Source organism: Micropterus dolomieu, linkage group LG22, assembly GCF_021292245.1.
Source record: "Micropterus dolomieu isolate WLL.071019.BEF.003 ecotype Adirondacks linkage group LG22, ASM2129224v1, whole genome shotgun sequence".
In the NCBI taxonomy this organism is placed as follows: Eukaryota; Metazoa; Chordata; class Actinopteri; order Centrarchiformes; family Centrarchidae; genus Micropterus; species Micropterus dolomieu.
In genome coordinates, this window is record NC_060171.1 from 6,267,207 (window position 1) to 6,291,755 (window position 24,549).

At 38.5% G+C, this 24,549-nt stretch overlaps 1 long non-coding RNA gene across 1 annotated transcript; it reads left to right on the plus strand.

Annotated features, from left to right (window-relative positions):
- The first annotated feature begins 1,105 nt into the window (after window positions 1-1,105).
- LOC123961992 lies at window positions 1,106-20,660 on the plus strand. Its single transcript, XR_006822821.1, has 3 exons — window positions 1,106-1,432; window positions 19,014-19,101; window positions 20,622-20,660. It is a non-coding gene; the product is annotated as an uncharacterized LOC123961992 (long non-coding RNA).
- The last annotated feature ends 3,889 nt before the right edge of the window (window positions 20,661-24,549 follow it).

Below are 24,549 nucleotides of genomic sequence, written 5' to 3' on the forward strand. Positions count from 1 at the left end.
GATTTACTGTTTTGAATCAGTCTCACAGCTCTCATCAAACACTGATGCAAGTTTAAGCAAAATATCTAAGCATGAGCAGAAAAATGACACGAATACTAAAATTAGTCATTATACAAAATGGGCCTTTTTCAGAATGTACCTTAAATACTTTAATGGATAATTATTAAGAATGCATTAATGTGTCAGCAGCACTTCAATGCTCTACACTTGCTGGTCACAGTGAATGTTGGGTAATTTCATCTATAACCATGAATGCATCATATTTACTAAATAGTTTTGCATTTAAACTCTTTATCAACAAAGTAGATTAGTGGAGTAAAGTACCATAAAACAGAAAACCTAAATGTACATAATTACATATTACATTTATAACCTCTGGTGGAAATAATACTTCATTTAATTTTGTATTTTATTTACCAGTAATAGATAGCCTCATTTAGATAAACAATCTCTTTCTCAGAATAGAAATAAGAACCAAAAGAAAAATGGTTGAGAATGGGGCTACCTAATCCAGGGTCTTGGAGAGGCCCCTGTCAAAATGAAGGCTGGTTCAATTTCACTCTCCCTGTTATCTCTCCTTCGACAGCACCGAAAGGCAACAAAAGTCTTTGAAAAGGCTCCATGGGATGAAACCTCCTCCAGACCTCTATTAGGTCTGGATTGATTTTTTTGTCATAAAAGTTTGGGCAGCTATGCTCTAACTTTATAGAATTTGTCTGACTTCCTCCAAACCCAGATCACCCTAAAAATCTACATCCTTTCTAAACTAATTACTTTTTGTCTCTTAATCTACTCCAAGAGGGCGGCCTTGAAGAAATGTGCACCCCTCTTGGAGCAGAAATTGGTTCCCCTAATCTATCAGCACCCCTGGGTTTGAGGGTTCCAGCCCCTGGGCCAGTTTCATCTTCGATTGTATTTTAAACAGGATGCACTTTGTCTTGTGATGACAGGTGAATCCAGGGATCTGGCCGTCCATGCCACGCATGCACCGCTGGAGCGCACGAATCCAGTCGCACCGCCCTCCTGTTCGCCTGCTGCCGGGAGGAGCAGAGGAGACCGCAGACCGGAGCGCAACATCAAGAGTCACGGTACTTTAGGGATGTGGCAGCAATCTCGACAGCTAAAAATGCCCCATGAAATTCTTAAAGTTTGTCTTTTATGAGGACTGAAAGCGAAGAATAAATCAAAACGCAAGAGGGGGGGAAACAAATCGCGCGGAGGTGCATCAGCCGCTGCAGACATTTCCAGCAGTGCCTGCCCGCCTGCCTGGGCTCTGTCGTTCGGGATCGCGAAGCGCGTCGGAGTCGGTGTCCGAGCCAATCTAACCGTCAGGAGACAAGAGAGAGAAAGAGAACGAAAGAGGAAGCTGTCCATTTGTTCAGATACCCCCGCTGACACCTGCGTTTGGACCCCCGCAGTGTCTGATGTGGAGGTGAGTACCGTGGTGATGTTTCTGTGATGTTGGCTGGTTTGACAGCGAGTTGAGGTGATGGACGCTGAAGGATTCACAGGTAAGGCCACGTGGTTGGACTGATAACTATGCCAGCACGCTTGTTCTGGTTGTTATCAAGTTCTGCAGAGTGTATTACCGAGATGGAGCCCAGGTCATAACTTTCTGCACATTACAGCCACCCTCACCTCACAAGCCTCGTGGCATGTGGGTCTGCGTGTCTGGTAACATCACAAATACAATAAATCCCACTCAGTGGCCATGCATCCAATGTCTATCCAACACAGAAACTATCATTGGGAACAGTCCAGAACTTTAACTATTTCTTTTAGCACATTAGAGCCTAATGGATCACAACCGAAAAACACATGTGACATACAAATTCACATTTTCAATATAAGTAATGTAACTTTGTGCATTATTAGCAGGCACAACAATATGACATATGTTTACAATTGGTGAAACTAATGGTTAATAAAATTAATCAGCATTTTAAATTACACTGTAAAACATTAAAAATGGGGTACAAATGTGCTTTTCTCTGTTTTATGTCATTATAAAGTCCGTACCTTTTGGGCTTTCGACTGTTGGTTGGAGAAAACAGACACTTTTGGAAACATCACATTGGGCTATCAGACTTTATGATTGTCTTACATGAGTAACTGTTTACTGAAAGAAACATTTGTTAAGTTAACCAATAATGAAAATATTCACTATTTGCAACCAAAACAGCATGCATCACACAAAAATAACATCCTTAGTCATTTGCTGACTATTGCAATTACAGCTATTAGAAAAGAGCAACACATCTAAACAGCAACTACACAAAAAGAGTCTCAACTCGACTCAATGCTTAAATTGTGAACAGCTTCTTTCCACATTGTGACATCCACAATATGAAAAAAATATTAAAAGTATACCTGAAATTATTTTACTTTATGAATGCTGAATTGGAATTGTAACAGTGACGCATAGGCAAGCATTGTTTTTAAACTCGCCTAAGAATTGCATCATCTGCCGGAGCCGCTCATGTACTGCGGTGCGAATGACAGCTCCATGGCTCATCCAAAAGGCCTGTAGCAAAACAGCAGCTCATTACAAGTGCAGCGGCTCGGGCTTCCTCTGGCAGGAGGCTGCTGGCTCATTAGGGGTCACCGAGGGGCGAGTCTCCCACTATGAGCCTCAGCTTGTTAACAGAGCGCTCTGTGAAACCACTGTTAATTGGAATGAATTCATTTTCACTGACAGATTGAAAAGATGTACACGAGTCAGTAAAACTCTCTCTGTACTGTGGAAAACTCACCGTTGTGCAGATGATATTTTTTAGTTCATTTTCTATTATACTATTGAGGCTTTGAATTAGACAGAGTGCCCCTCCACAGTACACACAGTAGCATGTTGAATCCCTTCAACACAAAATAGTTATGACCAGAAACACTGTTTACTGTTTACAGTGTTTATGTTAAAGAGATTTGTGAAGAAGAAAATTCCTTAGTAATCAATGTGTAATATTGCGATCCATAACAAAAAAAAGGGGCCCCTGCATTCTGTGGTTAGATGGTTCTGTATAACAGTCCATTCAAGTGCAGTATTCAGATACATGATTGTTTTCAGGAAGCAAAACTACATGGATATATATTTGGAGAAAAATATACATATATATTAAAATTTACCAGGTAATCAGCTATTTGTTAGGGTAATAACTGGCTATATTTACGTTTACGTATTTGGATTTATTTGTAAAACCAAAATTAATGACATGAGACAGTTTTGACGATAAAAAAAACTCCTGACAACTGCGATTCCTCTATGTGGCTAGAGATGTTTTTCTAACAATAGCTGTGCAAGTAAAAATATTGTTGTTAATAAATTGAGTAATTATATGTTTTGATAGCCCACCAATCTGGCATTAATTTAACTTGTAGGTCCCTTTGAGCTAGAATAAATAAACAATCCCTGACTGGTTTCCCGTCCATATTCAATGGTGTTCACTGGAACACAAGCTGGGGGTCCCATATGTATTAGTCCCATCACATATGTATTAGCATATCACATTTTTTTAAAACCGTAAATAATTATCTTACATTTACATACATTCACATATGTATTCCACACTTCAGTGAGCCAGTCCTGCAAAAACAACAGACAGGTGTGTAAAGACAGTGAAACTGAGAAAAGAGCCACACCTAAGACCAGTGTCCAGTGGACATTTACACAATGAGTAGAATCACAACCGCTCCAACTAACTGCAGTATATGCACTCCTTGGCCATAGGGGGTTATGCCGTTCTGTGTAGCTATGGTAATACTGGGCAGATCCCAGCTGTGAATGTTGGTATGAACGCTTGTGCTGAAAAAAAGTGTCCTTAATCTGTCCCAGCTAAAAATGAATAGCCTCTTAAATGAAATGAGTCATACTTTTGTATTCATTCATACTGTAATTTAAATAAAGTAATTTTTCTCTAAAGGAATTGGCTTTGATTGACCCTGTCGCCTCAGGCAGAACGTAAAACCAAAGAACTCTAATCCTTCAAACTTTTGAATTACATACAGGCTTTCTTCTGTTGCCTTGCGACAGTTAACACAGACATTTTATGCAGACAAGGTGAAAATGCTCATCCTATGAAATCCTATTCTCGTAATTTGTTCTAAAATCCTATTTATCTTCCAAACTTTGTCAGTAGGGTTTTAGCTTCACTCTTACTTCATTTCAACTTTTTAACAGGTCTCTAGATCAGTTTCATAGCTCGCACACTTTACAGTGAGCGTTGGAACTGCACTTGGAAATGCTGAAACAATATTTCCTTGTAAGTAGATTCTTTTCTGTTTATAGGAAAAACATTAAGACTAAAATTGAATTACACTGTGAGAAAAGGGTACCTTAATAAAGGTAGAATGCGCTGAACTTTAACTGCTTAGAGACACTGATGATTGCAACAGCATCCAATCAGATAGTCCAGGCAGCCACTCACTTGATTTTTCCGTGAAAGGTTAGACAAATGCCACAAATAATTGTCGGTCTGCCTCTTGACCATACTCCTTCTCCCCAGTGTCTTACCATGTTGATTATCTGATGTAGTGCAGGTCATGAATGTCTAGACAGCTGGAATCTATTGGTGCAGACATTGAGTTTTGCTATGACACGGAGGATGTGAGGCGTAAGCGCTGGAGAATGAAGGCTGCTTCATAAATAGTGAATCTGACCTCCGGTGTATGTTCAGCCGCTGTGAGTAGATATCTTAATGCCAGCGGTTACTGAATGATACTGACTGACTTCCTGCCTGGATGAATGAGTGAAAGAATGGGCCGTACTTACAGCATGTTTAGCAATTATGCCAACTTTATCAGAGGAAGGAGTTGAAACACTCCAGGCATTAATCTGTATATTCATACACTTGGAGATGCATTGATGTTGCTGTCAAGTGCTTAGCTGGTTCAGTGAGCATCATGATGCAAAGCTTGAATATCACGTTTATTAAGAGAGGGGAGAGGAGTCTCAGACTCTGGTATACTGTTCAGTCCCATATGCTCTACATAATGTTTGCTTCTACTTCAGGAAGATAGAATCAGTTATAGGCACCAAACATGTTTTAATCAGGTTCACCTTGAATGCCAGCATCTGTTGTTAAAGTTTGTGCAGTTACTTTTATAACCTGAGAATACAACCAATCAACATGCAGATTCTGCTTACGGCCCATTTTCTCCCAATTTTACCTCCATTTACTTAACAGAGCCATCTATAGTGGCAATCCTTAAGATTTTAGTCCTGGTTGATTTGGCAAAACCTAATCCCACCAAATGTGGTTTAATACTACAGGTGACAGAATTCTGGGGGCAGTAAAACAAACTACTGTTGTTTTAATAAAAAAGTCATTTGATAATTGGCCTTTTTACATCATTCTGTGAGCACCGGTGATCAGAATTTATGAATGAGTCTGCGAACAGCAGGGCACAGTGAAAAGAATTTGGTTTGAGAAGTTGGAGGTGTGCAGCCTGTCACCTGCAGCTCTTCATCTAACAGGTCACTGTGGCTGTTTCTTCTTGTTTCAATGCTTTTTGTTAACATTTATGCTTGAAATAAATCAAAAAATAGCATTCCAATCACATGTGGCCAGGCCAGGAATGATGAGGCCAAACTCACAATAAATTTTACAGGTTTTTATTCCCCGACTGGACTGAGAGCAGCATTAATCATGTAAAGTCAAAGATTTAAGGCAGTTGGGGGTTATAGTATACACAGGAATTACTCACTTAATTACTTATCATTTACCTATTGCATCTGATCTAAACTATTTGATTTAACAGTATGCTATAGTACCCCTTAACCATACCATAATATGTAAACAGCTGCCATAAACTAGTTTACACTCACTGTGGTAGACTTCAGTTACTAGTTACTTGTAAACAGGAACTCTAGACCTAAATTCTTAACAACAAAATCTATTAAACAGTCAAGACTAGACCACAGTAGTGGCTTTTTCTAAATGTGGTAAGCGTCACGTAGCGCCCAGAGAACGTGATATGGAGAGGGCAGAGGAGAGTACCGGCAACTTGTGACAAGTCCTGGTACGCAAGAAAATGTTCCGGTACACCAAAGAGTAAAAAGTCGAGTTGCCGGTACTGCGTTCCGGCCCACTTCAAGCACTGGTTATAACCCACATAAAACTATTGAACTCTGGTTCACCTGGCTACACATAGATTTCTATATGTCTTGTTGAATAGTCTGAATAGATGCTTGCTTAAGTGGGGTGTTGAATCCTGCTCACTGGAGTAAAGTTAAACAGAGACAGAAAAAGTAGGAGCCTGAAGCAGGACTATGAGCCTTTGGGACATATGTTTAGCCCAATGCATAAAGTTTAAAGAATGAGCTCGGAGTACTTGGTGTTTGTTGGTGTTTACGCTGCTATCACAGGAGCATTACACAGGGAGGCGGAGGAGGTTTTCAGGCCTGGGCTCCAAGCGACCAGTCCAGGAGTCAATTAGCTAATAGAACCGCTAGCTGCACGGCCAACTGAGCTAACCAGCTGACAGCAGTTACAGTTAGCAGTAGTTATCGATGCATTTACAAGTACCTCCGTCAAAAAACGTATCTAACTTTCCTTCACAACTGCAAAAAGCACTTTCTGCGAAACAACCTCTAAAAACTTGAAGAGTAGTCCTGAGCAGAGTAGTCTCGCAAGTCAGACCACACTTCGTTTTAGCGCTGTGCTAGCGCTGGAGAAAGTGTTACGAGCAGAGTGGTCAAATAACTGAGACTAAGCAGGTGGATGGGTTTGTCCTTGCACTTTGTGGGAGTGCTGTGCCTGGAGCAAGTCGAGAAAGAACAAAAAAAACGTTGGAAACCTAGTATTCAAAGCAGTCTGAAGCTTGTCGCTCATAGGGTACTATTAGATATGTTAATTTCATTATTTGAAACTTTGGTTTCTCTTTGGTTAAAAATGAAAATCTGATATTTTAACATTATATTTTTGACAGAAAATAAGGCAAAGCATAATAGGTACCATTACGGTGATGAAAAACACTGTGGTATGATGTCATTTCCCATGCATGTAGTGTACTTTAACTTTAGTTTTTTAACTTTGGAGCCATTTTATCTATTTAAAAAAAGGCCCAGTATGACAATATGTGAATCTGTAGCTGCTGGGGGTATTTCAGTCCACTGCTCTCCCTCTCGTGATTCATCTATGCTTTAGCAATTCCCTTTTACCCTGAGTGTTTGATTTGGCTCCTCATTTTTACTTCCTTTGAGAGGGGGTTTTGTACCAAAAGCTCAAAGAGATCGCCCAGTGCTTCACAAATGTGAACCTCATGTGTTGTGTAGGTTTAGTTTCCAGCTGTCAGAGAGCAGCTTGTAGGCCATTCATACAGTGATTTATTCAACACTAACTAGTTCATTCACACTGTAGCTGGACAAAAGCCAAATACAACGTCTCAACATACAGCCAGTGAAGTTAAGAGCTTTGTCATTACAAGTTTGGCTGTTATGCCCATTTATTATTTAGAGTGAATTTACCTTGGCAGCTTGTATCACCTTTATGTATGTCAATTATTTAATCTGTAGTCAGAAGATAAACCTGCAGTATTTTATGAATGCCACTAAGAATGATAATTACATTTTCCTGGGAATTTTACATTACACAACATTATTAAACACATGAATAGATAGAAGCCAGCACACTATGATACATTCAAACTTCTAAATGCAATGTTTTATCCAAAGCGGTCCCATTTAGGCTGAACATTTCTAGAAGAATGATCAGCTTTGTGGTTTTAAATTATGTATACAAATAAAGAGAAGCAAGTGCCCTGGTGTGATTTTGTGTTTTGCTTCACCAACAGTTGCAGTTCTGGCAAGTCTTGAAATAATTTAGCTGGGCTAGCAAAGGTGAAGCACATTCTAGAAATAATGTGGCCAACAAAGATAGATAGATGGGAATCTCGTAACAGTGTTCAGTATTGAACTGAAGACAAAAAATCCCGATGTTGTACCCAATGTCTTGGAATTAATTTTCATTACTTGTACCTATAGTCACTATAATCTGCAACTTTTAAGAATTTGTGAACCTGTATCTTTTCTAGAAAGTGTCCACTGTAGCTGTATATCAGTATAACCAACACATTTACTTGTTAGGTTTATTTGTATAGAGTCCTTCAAAACAATAAACTCTTCCAATGACCCTACTTCTCACTTCATTTATAACCTTAGTAAACACTTTCATAATGGGTTTATAGTCTCAGTCACTAGTTTCAAGCCTTCTTCAAATACAGTATTATGTTCATTTTGTAGGGTAAAGCAGGGTATGCTTTAGGGAGTGCCTACCTTGTGAATGTCAAGTCGCTACCAACCTGTCGGCAACCGGTCAATGAGGATAGAGGCGTAGAAATGGGCATTCCTCCCATAGCTCCACTGTTGACTCCAAATACACACAGATCTACATTGTGTAGACAAAGTAGTGCACGTCATCCAAAACTGGTTATAATTTGGTTAAAATCAATTGTGGGAGAAGCAGAAAGATCCTTTACAAAAATGTAACATACTTGATTACAAGTCTGCACTCAAAAATGTGTTATCAGATTATTATTATTGACCTACCATCCAAAATAAAATAACTCTTTTTGTTTTATTTTATTATTGTTACCGATACATAAAAGTATAAGCAGCATTTTAACGTTGTATCTAGTTGAGGTGGAGCTGATTTTAAGACACTAATATAATCCATCATAATTTATAACCTGACCATATGCTGTAAATAAATCATATGCTGTAAGTAAATTTAAACTACAGAAGTCAAAGAAATGAAATAACCTCAAAAACTGTACTTACAAATTCTCTGGCACTTCCAGTACTCTGAATTCTAGTGCTTGGCCATTTTAAATTTGAAAATAGATAAATCTGTGTCTAGGAAAAATATTCTTCTTTTTCTTCTTTTTCTTTCTTGGCAAGAATATGGCTGTATATGCATCTGTCTATACAACCATAAAGAACCCCACATTTTGTATTAATAAAGTAGACCTACTTTGTTATTATTATATGTTTGAAATACAGGCTTGGATAGGGTGAATAGGTAATGCATTTTCCCGCCATTTAGACCTTTCAAGTTAATGTGAGGATCCACATTTAAATGATTAGGTTTGGTGTACTTGTCTGAAACTGGTGATGATATGCTCCACAGTTTCAATTCCATCTGGCTAGTAGCCTACAGCTCGGCAAGCTATGTTTTTACCATCTTATATCACTGTCGCTATGTGTTGGGATGTGCAAAACCTCCTCAGGAGCCCCCAGAGTCCCGTTAAATTGGAGTGACTTAGATTGGCGTTCAAGTGATCAAGTGTAAGATTTTTTAACTTCTCCTTCATAACTCACACTTTTCATGTATGAAAAATATAGACCCTATATGTGAACTAATGAATAATACAATCGATATATGTTCACTAATAAGGACAAGACTATAATATAAAATTTTATGCAAGAAGTCAGAATGTTACAATTGCAATCCAGTATCCCAGTCCCAAATAAATGAGGAAATAAACAGTGCACTTTTTGTTGGTTTTTGCACAATTTGTTATTGTACAATTTTTGTTGTTGTTTATTTGTATCAGTTGTGTTAATAAACATGTCCATTTTGAATTAATTCATTTCTTCATTTCGTGAACCTCCCTTCCCTCCTATATACATTTCAGGCACAGAAATTGTCCTTGCTTTTTAGTCCCTGTAGGTGAGGTTATATAGAGGTCAAGAGGTTATCAGATAGGCTTAACCAAATTTTATTCCTCCACACTCAATGACAAACGTTAATATTCAGAGACAGAAAAAGAGAGAACTTTTACAGCATTGAGCTAAAAGATGGTTCAAAATAAGAACACACAGCTGCCCATAACAGGGAAAACGTTGCCTATACAGTAATATTAAGTCTACCTGTGTTTTGAAGTGGAATGATCTTACACTCATTGAAGTGTAAGGCCATTTTCTCTCCCTCTGCTGCTTATTTAGCATAATGTGACTTCACGCCCATTAGTAACCAAGAAGGGTTGGACTCGCACAGTGTATTGCTGAGTTCAGATTCACAAAGAGATACTTCTGTTCTTAAGATTTCATCTTTTTCTATGGAATACATTAATTAATCAATAACTTTGCACTGTGTAGTCCTGTGATGCACCATAGCTTATTGGGTAAAGCACAGCACCAGAATTAAAAGGGTCAGTTTACCCAAAGTACAGTTTTGGTTTCATGTGCTGAGGTTTTTGTAGATACCTATCTCTGAGATTTCTGCTTCCCTGCCAATACAACATAGATGATTGTGACAGTTTTCATTTGAGATACTTTGGTGAGGGAGAGAAAAATTAGAGATGTTTCTCTCCTGATAATACTCACCTATCCTCTCATGTCAATCGCTTTACTTCCTGCCTTTGTGAGTTTCCCGCCAGTATTGATTGTCTGCACTGCTCTTATTAGTTTCATTAGTCTGTGGGTTCCGTTGTCTCAGTGTCATTTGTCTCTGTCCATGTGCCAATCATTCCAGCCATTTTTCCTGTGCTCTTCCAGTGGATTTAGAAAATTTGGGAAACTGTGGCTCAAGCAATATACTGAATTCCAAAATGCTCCAATGAGTGTATGGTAGGTCCATTCTAATGTGCAATTGGCACCTTGCATGGCAGCCACTGCCATCAGTGTATGAATGTCTGTGAGTGGGTGAATGTGACATGTATTGTAAAACACTTTGAGTGGTCAGAAAACTAAAAAGGTACTGTTTAAGTAGAGTTGATTTACAAAGTTTGTTTCCCTTGCCCGGATTTTGGACCTTGCCTTTTCCCTATCGGAGTTGTTTGCCTGCATTGGACTGCTTTCCCGGTTTTGACCTCTGCCTGCCAACATGCTGTAAGCCTTTGTCTCTGTATGTCTGCAGATACGATTTCCTGATCCGAACCATATGTTTGGTCACATGATCAGTCAATAAATTAGTCAATTGACAAAAAATTCATCGATGGCACAACCAATGGTATTTGATAAGTAATCAGTCAAAAAATGCAAATCGTGCTGGTTCCAGCTTCTCAAATGTGAGGACTCAGTGTATCAGTGTAAATTGAATGTACTTGGATTTTGGACTGTAGTTCAGACAAAACAACCAATTTGATGACATGGCATTTGCCTCTGAGATATTTTGATGGGCATATTTCACAGATTTTATAGACTAAATGATAAATAATTTGCTCGTAATTGTATTATTTTCTATCATACCTGTTAAAAGGAGGAGGACTGAGCTTTTATATACAGTACATTAGAGTTGTAAGAGTCTTCTTGTTGTCTGTAATTAGGACTGTAGAGATGGTAATGGGAGCTAATGGATTGCTAGACAGAAGCACCAAAGTGTCAAAGAATCAAAGGAAGACAGTGAATTCCCTTATGAAATATGCATCAATGACAGTGAAATAAAGACCAAAGGCAAGCTGTGTTTGTTTGGAGAATGGGTGGAGGGCTGGTTGAAATAGGTTGCATAACCATGCCATCTTGTCATTGCTTTTTTCCCCTTTTTTTACATTCACACCAGCTGTTGATGAAGGCATGAAGCAGCTTTGATCAGTAGGAGGAGGTGTGCTAAGGTTGACATTACAGATGTGGACCTGAAGGCGACTGACGCTGCCTGCTTGCTTGATTTTTGTCTTTTGTTTTTTCTTTAAGTGGTTTTATTTTCTGAAGCTGTTTGGAAAACAAAGAAAACGCAAGGTTTTAAGGCAAGCTTTGTCTTTAAAATTTACCTTGACCAAATGTAATATTTATGATCCAGAAAAGTTTCCTGATCACATGATATGTATATCCCACCAGAATGTGCAGGTGGTAAATGTAGAACAGCAGAGCACCGTACAAAGCAGTACATCAAACTGAAACAGACTCCAGTAAACAATGAAACCTTCATGAATAATTGCTTCCAATTGTTTCCCCTGATGTAGTCACCAGGATTACCAATAAATGGCTGAATATGAGTCTGTCTGTGCTGATATTTACTACAGTCCCACAGTTAACAGTTCTCAGTGAACCGTAAAATTCTGCTTACTGAAAACTCTGATTGACAAAAGTGCAAACTCCAAAAGTCAGCATTTGTACAAGGTGCCTTGGGAAGGAAATTCAAATAGCACAGTTGATGCACCTGCGACTGAAGCTGTTCATTGTCGTCACTAATTTATCACTGGAATTTCAGGCAACACAGGTGCTCAGACAGTATGTACAGGTCTGGAGATAACTGCTGAAGGAGCTGATTCACTGGATGTGTGGAACTCAGTCACAGAAAACATCTCAAAATAGTTCAACTATTTTCAGAAGTTTGCCTAAATCTATGAAAAGTTTTACACTTGGAAATTGTTTAAATAGTAACTATTGCTATTGCTAATCATAACATAACAACAATGAATACAATAAAAAGAAAGATGAAGATATTGACTGGGTTGTTCAAAATATTAATTTAAATACTTTAATAAAGATCAGTGTAATTGTATTTAATTTATAAATCCAACCTTTTATTTTAGATGATGAAGGATGCTCTATTTCTTAATTCAAAAGTTGTTTAGGCTCACTTAAAATGTTACTGTTTTTACATGCTTATACATTTTAAACAATATCAGAAACAGATTAGAAACCATAGCCAGTTGCATTTACTGTAGTTTAATATGACTTCCTTGTTTGTGCCAGTTATAGGCCTGCTGTATCAGAGACTTGTTGATGTTGTTGCATTTCCTGGGTCGCTGAGAGAGATTGATAAATGTCAGAGATTACTTGGCCACCTCTATCCCCAGATAGACACACACACACATGCCGTCAGCAGGGTGTCTATGAGAAAATCTAATTCTGCTGCTTCTGCAAGCTTTGTTTCTTCAGGTACACGTCTGCCGTCACCCCTTAAATTGAGCTCATGAATTATTGATGTCTGTCCTGCTGCTCCAACCCTAAACTGTAATTAGTTTTGCCCAACACTTCTCATCATGATACAGTTTGTGAGCTGCAGGAGGGGAGCAGGGTTGAGGGGGTGTGAATACTTTGTTCCTTTAAGACAGGCAAACTGGAAAGTGAAAGAGAGCAGGGTGGACAGAACCAATGAGAAAGAAACTGTTAGCGGTACCTTGGTGAGGAGAGTTGTGCTTTGGGGGATGTGGGGGGGGCTCTCTTGAGAGTGTCGACGGACGAAAAAGAGAGAGAGACAGTGAGAGAGAGTGAGAGTGGGGGGGAGAACATCCATGCGCGGGAGTGGGAGGACAAAAAAATTCTCATTGCTAGCCAGGCTTCTTGCCGTCTTTACAATGAGTGTTTATCCCACTTTGCTGAGAGTCAATTCTCTGCTCCCGCATGAGTCATGGAGATAATTTAGACCTGTGGTGTGCGCTGATCATCAGCAGAGCTTCCTCACAATACAAACATGTTAAAAAGGACTGAGTATGGAGATGCGTTCAGGCTACGTGCTTTAGGTGAGTGTGATTTTTTTTTTTTTCATGATGGTACTGCAATAGGAGATGTTCTCCTCCTCCACTTTAAAGCGGTTCGACTCTCTCCATGTGCTGATTTCCTGGCTGATGTCTTCCTGGTGGAATATCTGACTCCCCTCTGACTCTCTGGCTGCATCTATCTCTCATGCTGTGTTCTCTTTCAAATTACCCCACCCCCCACCTCCCCTCCACTTTGCCTGCTGTCTGCTGCTTTTCCACTTCCATCTGTCTTTCCTCGTTGTCTTATTTTGCCACTGACAGTGAGACATGTCACCATCCTGTCTGATCTATACAAAATAACTCATTTCAGACACAGAGCGCTGTCCGTGGTGCAGCAGTTCACCTGCTGAGCCGAACTGCAGTATGCAATGTTTGCCTGTTTTACGATCCAACTTCCTAAAGTCTCAACAGTTGTGTTTTCACACCAATTAATGCGTCTCAAAATAAATCCCCCATTTGCCCTTTCAAAGTGGCTGGAGGCATAAGTACAAAACTATGCATTGTGTCATGTTTCCATTTGAACGAGGTGTCTTCACAGACTTACAACTCACACTCTTACTGGCTTATCTCAAACAGTGGAAACTTCATTTCACTTTTTAGGAAAACACTTGGAGCAGAGGTTACCAAACAGGTAAACCTCAGCTGTCCCATTTGAGTGCTTTAGCGATTGCAATGAATTGCCTGCCCGACCCACTTGGCTCTATTTCATACTATTGTCTGCTCACGGTGATTAACTGCCTGCGCTTGTGGCTCAGATGATTTCTGCTATGTGTTGAGAGCGCGGCTGCAGCCAGCGGACAGGACTGTGTGAAGGGGGCGGCTACCAGGATTGGAGGGTCAGCTGATCGGCTCTGAGGTGCGGGAGATTTATGACCCCCCAGAACAAAGCTGTGTCTGCAGAGGGACCATAAACCATAAATCAGGGAGAAGTGGGTCAGATTGGGTCAGTGCTCATCTGCTCACTGCAGATCTGCTCTCTCTTTTCCTAAAGGTGCTCTTTTTTTCCTCTACCTGACTATGTGACACTTTTAGTGACTCTTCCAGTCTTTTCTCCCAGACAAGCAGACCTGTTAAGTGAATTTACTTATTCACATTTTTTATTTTCTGTGCGGTTAAATTCAGAGATATTCAGCTGTCAATCACATTTGCTAATGAATTCCTGTTTTCTAGGCCTATTTTAAAATGCAATTAGCTTCTGTAAGTGAATCACCCCTAATCCTTTTATTATCTCCAGCTATGTTAACACTGTTGGCCTTTAGTCTCTCCTCATCTTAATCATCCTAATTATACCATGTTTGTCTTTTTAAGAGGCTGATGAGAATGAAATGGCATGTTCTCATTTTGGCAGCGACTTGTTACTGATTGTACACGAGGTATTACACTCTGTCTCATTCCAGTCTGTTTGATTCTGATCGCTGGTTTGACTAGTTTTGTGATTTGTCTTCCTAAGGGCAGCCAAAACCAATGTGAAAAATTGATTTTCTGCAGAAGGATTAGTAGTTGGGATATAGCTATAGGCATGCATTACATTACAATGATTCACTCTGCATCTGCACACCAAAGTTAGCTAAACAAATTCTTTATTAGCTCTTGCATAAGACTGATATTTTAAAGTGTACAGCAGACTGTAGTTTTTACTGTCAAGGTAGTGGTCAGCGGGTATGGAAATATCCATGAATAACTTGAAGCTGTGTTTTCGAAGTTCAGACAGCTTGTGTAGGGAGATAAATAATCTGTGCTAGGAAGGATGGATCTTGATTTATTTGTGTCTGTATTGTTGCACAAAGAGCCATTGCATACTGCTGCTGGAAATCAAACAAATGCAAATGCTGGCTGTGGAATGGAAATGACTGTGAAACATCTGAAGTCTCTCAGTATGACTGCCATAACAGCAGGGATTTGTACTTGTGTTTACGACAACACTGATAATATTTCCCCCCATTTTAGTGTGAACGGGAATTAGGAATGAGTGTGAAGCATGCTGTGTTAATGTTTCTCCCTTTTATTATGCTAATACCTGGCAGGTTTACAGTGTGTTAGCAATGTATGGAATTGTCATAAGCATGCTCAGATATTGTAAGAAGAGAAATATCCACAAGAAATACATTGCAAGTTTCCTAAAAGACGTTTTAAATAAATATTTTTTTCTAGACCCCTTTTAGACAGATATTTGCTTTATTATTATGGAAAGTGAAAAGCGCTACAGCTTGAAAAGGCAAAAGTGACCTTTTCTGAGCTAAATGTTAATTTATACACTGTGTGAAATTGGCTTGGACTGCTGTTTGTGGCTTTTTACACATTTAGTTTACATGTTCACAATCACCAAGAGTCATTATGCTGACGTTTTGTTGCTATGACGCTTTTTACTGTCAGCATTGCTATAATGGGTTACACAAACAGCATAATCAGTTTCCAGGGTCTGGTGTATTACTGCAGTCCAGTCGTATTGTTGCATTAGTTTGGGCATGGTTGAGGACTTTACAGGAAAACTGTTGTTTTCCCATTGAAATGATTCCCACAGCAGTTTAGCAGCATGATAAAGTACTGCAGTGTTTTTATGACGACCTCGACAATGAAGAGTAAGTGAGGAAAAACATAAGGATGTAACATATGCACTTGGAATTTTATCATTTTTAATATACACTCAAGAGCACATTTGGCTTGTCCCAGTCCAACACTTTGAGGCTTTAATTTTCGCTTTGGAAGCAGAAAAATGCACTTCCTTAGATATTTTACATATTATAGTTGGGTGAAAACTTTACATTGTCAAAATGAAATAAACATTGCTGGAGCCAAGAAGTTATACACTTATAAGTACAGGGTTGCAGGGGGCTGGAGCCAGTCCCAGCTGACATAGGGTGAAAGGCGGGGTACACCCTGGACAGGTCACCAATCCATCGCAGGGCCACCAAATTAAAACATGTCAAACATAAGATAAAGAAGTGTGAATAAATGAGTTTAGTTTTTCACTGTGAAAAATAATTGTTGGAGATTTTTCAGTTACACATACTGATCATCCACACAGCTTGGACAAAATGTAATTAAAGTCCTAGTTCAATTGATTTCTCTAAATCATAGAAGATTTACAGAATTCAGCAGAACACTGCTCTGTACCTTTAGCAGTTTGTCTCCGGAGAGCCTGCTGCGCCTTTGAAGTGAAATGTTTCATTGTGCTTTGAATTCAACATCAGTAGTGCATATGTTCTATGGGTTTAACTCATCGACATCATCGAGCACGATAATTTCTCCCCAGACAGCTTTGAACGAGCTGTAATGTCATATGCAGGGGATTGATGGCCTTATGCTTAGTGGGAAATAACTCAATATGCCATATAGAGTAAGATTTCAAAATGATGGCATAAAAAAAGCACTGCTGGAATTCACTTTTTGGTATTTTTGGACACATTACAGCCATGCATTTCTTAAAGGACATTTCTGTAGTGTACATATCTGATGCACATGTAAATAACTGTTATTTGTCTACTCTGTATATCTTTATATTTACATAGGTTTATGTTTATTGTTAAGCACCAAGTCACCAAAGCAAATTCCTTGTATGTGTAAATCTACAAATTTAGCAATAAAGCTGATTCTGATTGTCGAGTAGCTGTTGAATTGAAAATAACTTTAACCACAATTTGTCCTCAGCTGAAGGAATCAGATTGACAGGTCAGATATTATGCACAGCGCTGAGCTTTAATAACCCTTATAGAAATGGGAAGATTACAAAGCCTTACTTCAGTGCAACGTTCAACAATCAAGCTCAGACATAGTGCCGGATTTTATTGTAAAACATGACTTCTTACAGTCAAACATGAAGTGAAAAATAAACCAGAGACCATAGAGGAATATGCATTTACTTGTCTTTAACCTTTAGGATCCTTCAGATGTTAACCTGCTGGGTGATTAATGAATTTCTATCATTACCTCCGTCGAGGATGTTTTATAGTGCCATTTGTTTTGTTTGTCTGTAAACAGGATTACAGAAAAACTACTGGCCGGATTTTCATGAAACTTGGTGGAAAAGTGTAGCATGAGCCAAAGAAGAACTCATTAAATTTTCACAGGCTAGATACAGAAATTATTTTTCGCTTTTCATTCATCACTTCTCAATTGTAACGCCTGTGTCTATGGCAAAATAGACAGTCACGCATGCAGATCATTGAAAACTGGAATATAATTGGCCTTGGCAGAGGTTTGCTCTCTCTGAGTACCCTTCTAGTTTCATATTTAAATGGAAAACAACAGTCAGAAAATTCAATACTATAACAGTATTAACAAGATTATTTTTCCTGTACGGTTATTCATCAAAATATGACAAATGTATGCATAATCATATAGAATAATCTAACAAATGTTCAGTGCAATAAACTGTGTTCCACTGTTTACCCTACATCAAACAAAACTCACTCACATAAACTTGGACAGCTAATTTTGCTGGTTTCTCATTATAATTTGTTTTGTTAAACAATACCACACTACAATCATTTTATCACATGATTCCATGATTATTGCGGAAGTTTGCATTTTACCAGGCTAAGGCTCAAATGTGGATGCAAAGTCTGGACCCACACAGTGGTTTCTCTGCTTTCTGGTCAACTGGTCTAAAACACATTCAAATATTTTTAAGTGGCTATATGTGTTTTCAGCGGCCACTAGCAGTGCAGTTTTTAAATTGCCACCAGGAGCGTGCTAGTACACATTCTCTCATGAGTGAGCAAAATCCGACACATAGACAGACTCACAGGGAGACAGCATCACACAACATGCTGGAAATTCCCCCTGCAACGTTACAGTAGTGTTTTTATGATGTTAAACCAATACATGCTTGTACTGAATGGATCTTCCACTGTGTTGTTGTCCTGCACCATTATGTTGCATTATTTTATATTACCCTAACCCTAACCCTTTCACATAATACCAGTTGTAATGTGACAAGCTATACAACTATAGTATTTTATACTGAATAACATTAGCAACTGTTCGGCGTTAGCCAGCGAGCTAACGATTTCTAACTTCAGACAACTAAAGTACAAAATCAAAATATATTTCACATTCTGTGCAGTAAGTTTACTTGTCCAATAAGATGAAAGCCAACTCTGTTGGTTTTGACAGTTTCAAAACAAAGCGGAGTTCTCTCCGTGACTCAAGCCTTTCTGATGTTGACTGTGTTTCCAACTGACATCGATTTGATTCTCCTTTGTCCTGACGGGCTTCAGCACATAAAACTTAGTTGTTGTTTTTTATCCTTACTTGGACTTTATGTTGGAGTCTGTGTTTTGATTAGAGCCGGTTGTTTTGTGGTGTTAGTGGACTCCATTTTGTTAGCTGCGGTGTTGAGGCTCGGTAGCACGCATGCAGAAAACCCGACCCAATTCCTTCACATAAGAAGCAGAATAATGGCTGTTCCAAGCAACAGAGAAAACAGGCGTGATTCATTTCTATGTGAGGTTATGGCCAATAAATAGGCAGTGAGTGATTTATTGATAAGTGATTTAATTGAAAAAGTACGTAATTGACTAATTGCTTTTTCTTTTCAATTTCAGCTACTTTTGTCATGTTTTGTGACTTGGTGTCCTCTTTGTGTTTTGTAGCTGAAACACTGCAGTGAGCCTGGACACATGAAGCTCAAGTTCCTACAGATCTTAATGGAATGCAGCCAGATAAATTATTAATGTCAAGGTGAGAATGAAAGAATGCAATACACACACATACTTTCTCAGCATTGTCTTGTCATTGGTCCAGTACAAATGCAGCTTTTTTCTATTGGCAGTCAAACTGGAGCTGCTGTCTGACAAACCTTAGTGTTAAAGGAATATTTCAACATTTTCGGGAGGAACACTTTTTTGCATTCATGCCGAGAGTTAGCTGAGAACATTGATAGCTACCACTCTCATGTCTGTACTCTAAATATGAAGCTACTGCCAGCAGCTGGTTTGCTTAGCTTAGCATAAAGACTGGAGGAAACAGCTTGCCTGGCTCTGTCCAAAGTCATCAGAATCCACCTTCCACCACCTGTAAAGCTCATTATATCTCATTTGTTTATCCATACAAAAAACAACAGATTGTGTTTCTACTGGGGGTTATGTACAGGGCAATTTCTAGGTCAGGCACAATAACTTCCGGGTGTCTCCGCTAGTTGCCTGCCAAAGACTCAATGAAGTTGGACAGAGGCAGGCTAGCTGCTCCCCCTGTTTCTGATAATTTTCCTAAATTACACTACTTGCTATACAGAAATATGTATGGTAAGTATGGTATCAATCTTCTCATCTAACTCTAAAAAGGAAGCAAATATGCAAATTTCCCAAAATGTCAAGCTGTTCCTGCAAGTGTCTTTTTTGCTTGTTCTCACCCAGATATTCAACGGTTGACCTATAGATAAGGAGTTTATAAACCTTTTAGACTGCTGCCTCCCTCAATACAGCAATGTATCTCACATTTATTTATCTTTAAATGGTGTTTGTCATGGATGTCAATGAAGGGATTTTGGTTTACTTTTTAGAGCTTCACACATCGCTAACATAATAATGTCTTGGCACAGAGGGGAGCATTCCCAAAACACTCCTGATTTCACAAAACATTGTTTGCCTTGCTAAGATTTGTATGATGACATATTTAACAGCAATGATTGGTCAGAATAATACTATATGTAGTATTTCTCTTGAAGAGATATTTTTTTACTTACACTTTATGCACAATTCTTGTCATATTCATTTCACCCGCAGTGCCAAAACAAACCCCAAAAGTCAAAGCTAAAGGGAATTAAATATTCTTTCAAAACAATAATATCCACACACAAATGTGACATGCGTATATTGGATTTTAACCAGGGACTGAAAACTGCTTATGTTGCAGGACTATATATTAGCATTACAGCTAGCATCACTAGTTTGCAAACAAACCATTTACATTATATTAACACAAACATTTAATGACCATGTCATTGAAGTGGCAGCCAAAAAATTGTTTGTGGAAGCTTATTTTGGGGGAAATGTGTTTTAATATTATATGTAAATATGGGAGTTCTCAAAACACATACCTTCTGTCAAGCTGAAGCAGCAAAAGCATGTTTTTTGGCCTCCTCTGATAGGAATGAACAAAGCAGGAAACAAAAATAGTGTGATCAACACTAAGAATGCAAAACAATTGAGAAAACATTCCAGTTAGAAAATAATTAGAATCATACTTTTCATTTCATATAGGTAGAGTTTGAACGTCATCCTCTGAAGCCTGAAGCTAATGTAAGTCAAAGTCTTCATTTAGTTTTTTTGTAGAATTATTTTAATTTAGTGATGTTGTAACATTATTGGCCAGGAAGCTTTGCAGTGTGCCAGCGTCCAACAATAATGATGAAGAGAACATGGGCTTTCTTAATAGCATAAATTTGCATTTTGCCCACTGCAGAACTTAAGGCAAATTACACCTCTCTGCCTGCCAGATTCTAGTTTGCTGCTGAAATAAATATTTCTAATGCTGGTTTTGACACTTAAATAACACAAGTCAGAGTATTAAATTTGTAACAAAGCTTTCTTTATTGATTAGCAGTTTATCCCTCCTTTGTCTTTGAGTCTGAGAGTGTTAAATGTCACTGTGGCTGAACCTGGTAAACTGCAGCTCACTCTGAGCTCTCTTTTGTGAGCTGCAGTTTGGAAAAAGACCTCTGCATTTCTTGTTCCAGTGTCACTTGTGTATGCCTTCTATGTATGAATTTATACTTCACCACATTATATGTCACATTATTATCATTATAGTATGAATGTTTTGGTCCACATCAACCAGGTACACAATAGTTTTTTAATAAAATGATATTCAAACAGCATCATTTTTTTTTAAATACAACAAAAACATCAAACTTTAGAACCAAGTTCTCTCTCAAATCTACTCACCCTCTGCCAAAATATACATTTACAGTATCAAAGAAGGATTCAACCAAACACTAAAATATTTATTCTGCAGAAATACACTATCTAGGTATATTGACAACTGTTCCATCCCTTTTCCCAGTGGTGTTCTTGTGTGATAAAAGTTTGATTGAAAACTATTTACTATAACTATTACAGAAAAATTCATGAAAACAACACTTTTCATATAAATAATCACTAGCTAATCACTGGCTTCCCAACAATGAACACAGCAGGACTAAAAAATATAAATAGTAATATAACTAAGAAAACTCTACATAACTAAATGCTCAGTGTTTGAGAGAATGTGCACAGTCATTATCTCATTTGTATTTTTTCCACATTTCTCTTTTTACTTTCTAATTACATAAGCATTTTCTGAGCTGTACTCAGAAGTGAACAGGAAGCATCTTCAGCATGAAACAGCTTTTGGATTTGTAGAATTATAATGCATGTTGAAATCTGTAGAAAAAAAAGTTTAAATAATCACAGTGTAGGCTTAACCTTCATGTGCTCTAGTAGTTGTGTGTATCATATTGTCAACAGTCAAGAGGCTTTGTTTTTCAGAAAGCACAATATTCAGGTTGTTCAATCATAGCGTTTTGTAAATACTATTGGTGGCTCAATCGAGTCAATTACAAATTCCATTGTTATCGTCTGACTATTTCAGAGTGTGTCATTTATGAAAACTCAGACTGTGCTTGAAAACTCAGACATTGTGCTATTGTTGAACTGGTGGCATAAATAAGTTTGAATGAAGGCAGCACAGTTTGCCTTGGATGTGTATCAACTCTGCTGGTTGCACATGCAGGGTCCTACTACAGCATCAGCTAGCACAGATATATTTCCTATCCCTCGGCTTCCTGTTGCCTTTGTATCCAGTGCGGGATAGTATGAGCAGGCAGAGACAGAGCAGGAGAATGAATGGGCGGCAGAGGCAAACGCGAGGTGGACCAGAGAGATTAGCTGGGAAATTGACACTGACAAATCTCATACATTAAGGCTTCCTGGGAGGCAGCTATCGGTAGAAGAGACGGCAGGTACCATATCCCATAAATGGCACTGGGTTTCTTTAATACTCTGCAGCACATTGGAAAGCTGAACCACCCTGTCTTCTACAGCACGGAAGATAAGAAAGCCAGGTGTGCTGAGAGACATTTCATTTGACTAATGTGTTTACAGCTAGAATAATGAATAGAGTGAGGAAGATGAGAGTAATTAATTTGAGCTGTTCTAGCTAAATAACAAAGCAAATACGGGCAAAACTGTTTCATTCCCCTTTGGAACTAGAGGCCCCCCCCCCCCCCCCCTTTCTTGCCTGCTTTAATGAGATAAAGCCAGCCTTCTTTGATAAGGAGTCCTAGTTACTGTTGTTATTAGCCTAGTAGCCTTTTGATCTGTTCTAAGGGTGTTTGCTTACATTTTCTTTATGAAAATGAAGGACAAAGTTGCATATAGTATTTGCCTACATTTTCCATCTTTTGAGTGTTCACAGAGCCAAAAATATGACCTTTAATTATTTTTACAAAAAACGAAATTCATATTTTTTTTTCAGATATTACAAAATGTAATTAACCACTTCACAATTTTATCTTCATTAGGTATTGCTAAGACAAATAACATATTCTCACTCTGTAAATCTTTTGAAAACTGTAGCTATGCGGTAGGTTTCTTTGCATCCTGAGAGCAAAGAGTCTAATTACCAAACATAAACATCTCTTCGGCCTTTAACACTGCACTACTTGATGTTTGCTGAGTGTTATTCCCAGCGACTTAACCCCGCTCAAGAGGTTTGTGGTGTGTTCCGTCTATCTTTATTTATTTTGGACAGTGAAGTTGTTTTCCTGAAAAAGGGCCTGCCCTTGCTGTTGCCTAGCAACAAAGTGTGTCCATGGGACTCGGCACCTTCAAAGACCTCTTCCCTTCGAGTAACTTGAAACTTAGACCATGATGTGTGAAGATACCTTTATTTCTGTAATGATGTGTCTTTTGCAATAATGGAGAAATTAAGATAGATATAAACTGTTATAGTAAGTTTTTAGGGAAATGTATTATTGTAATGTTGGGCCTAGTTGGGAGCAGAATTTCAGCATTTGCACTCACACTGTCTGAACAAATATATAGAACAACTAAGGGGTTGTTTGCAGTGTGGATCATGACTAATATCCACCCAATAGTCATATTTTTATCAATCAAATAAAAGATGTATATAATATTATATACAAAACAGAATGAAAACCATATCTCTACTGATGGTTCACATGACCTCTTGGCTGGGACCCCATTGGATGGTCTCTTCTGAGCAGTCACAGGTCTCTGAGGTGTCACTATTCTGGATGTCAGAGGTCTCCCACTGACTAAAGATGGTCGTCCTCCCCTTGGTGTGTTGACAGCAGTTTGTTAAGTTGCATAGTTGCTTAAGTTGGTTGGCTTGGTTTGGTTGGCTCGATGTCGTCCTCATTATCATCACCAACAGGACATCCAGTGGGTGATTGATTCTCTGTGTACAATTCATCAACATTTTCAACCAATTCCTCATCACTCAAATCACTTGTATATGATTCCATCTCAACATCACTCTCTCTACTTTGGACAGCAACAATGGCATCATAGCACACTGTAGTAAACAATGCTCCTTGCTGGTGTCATTCTAAAACCGATATAATAGTTGCAAGACTTAGTGTAGTTCAAGTAAAAATAATGTTAATGCAAATGAATCCTTTTTGTGTGAAACATTCTACAGAAGTCACACATCCCCACATTCCCGAACATTCACACCTGACCCTGAACAATGCACCATGCATGCAACCCCCCACATTTGAGAACATTTGTGCCTGTCCTTGAACAACCATCCGCCACACCACTCCATAAACAACCCCTCTGCCTTGCTACACAAGCAGTTATTTGGGCAAACAAACTAAGCCCAGATTAAAAACAGTAGTAGAGTAGTATAGTAGTATACTGTATTTTACTGCTAACATACAGGAACATTTTCAAACACTGGTATTGAAATAACTTAAAATACTGCAACCAGAAAAAAATGTATTAATTTAGAACAATACAAATCTGGTCTAAAAATTATAATAAATAGCACATTTAGAAATACTCAATCATCAAATACACAATATTTCTGTAAGTATTTATCATATATGAGAGCAGTTGAGAAGTGCAGTGTCTCCTTGTAATGTGCAAGGTGCACATGCTATTTTGACCACCATTCTCACCCAAT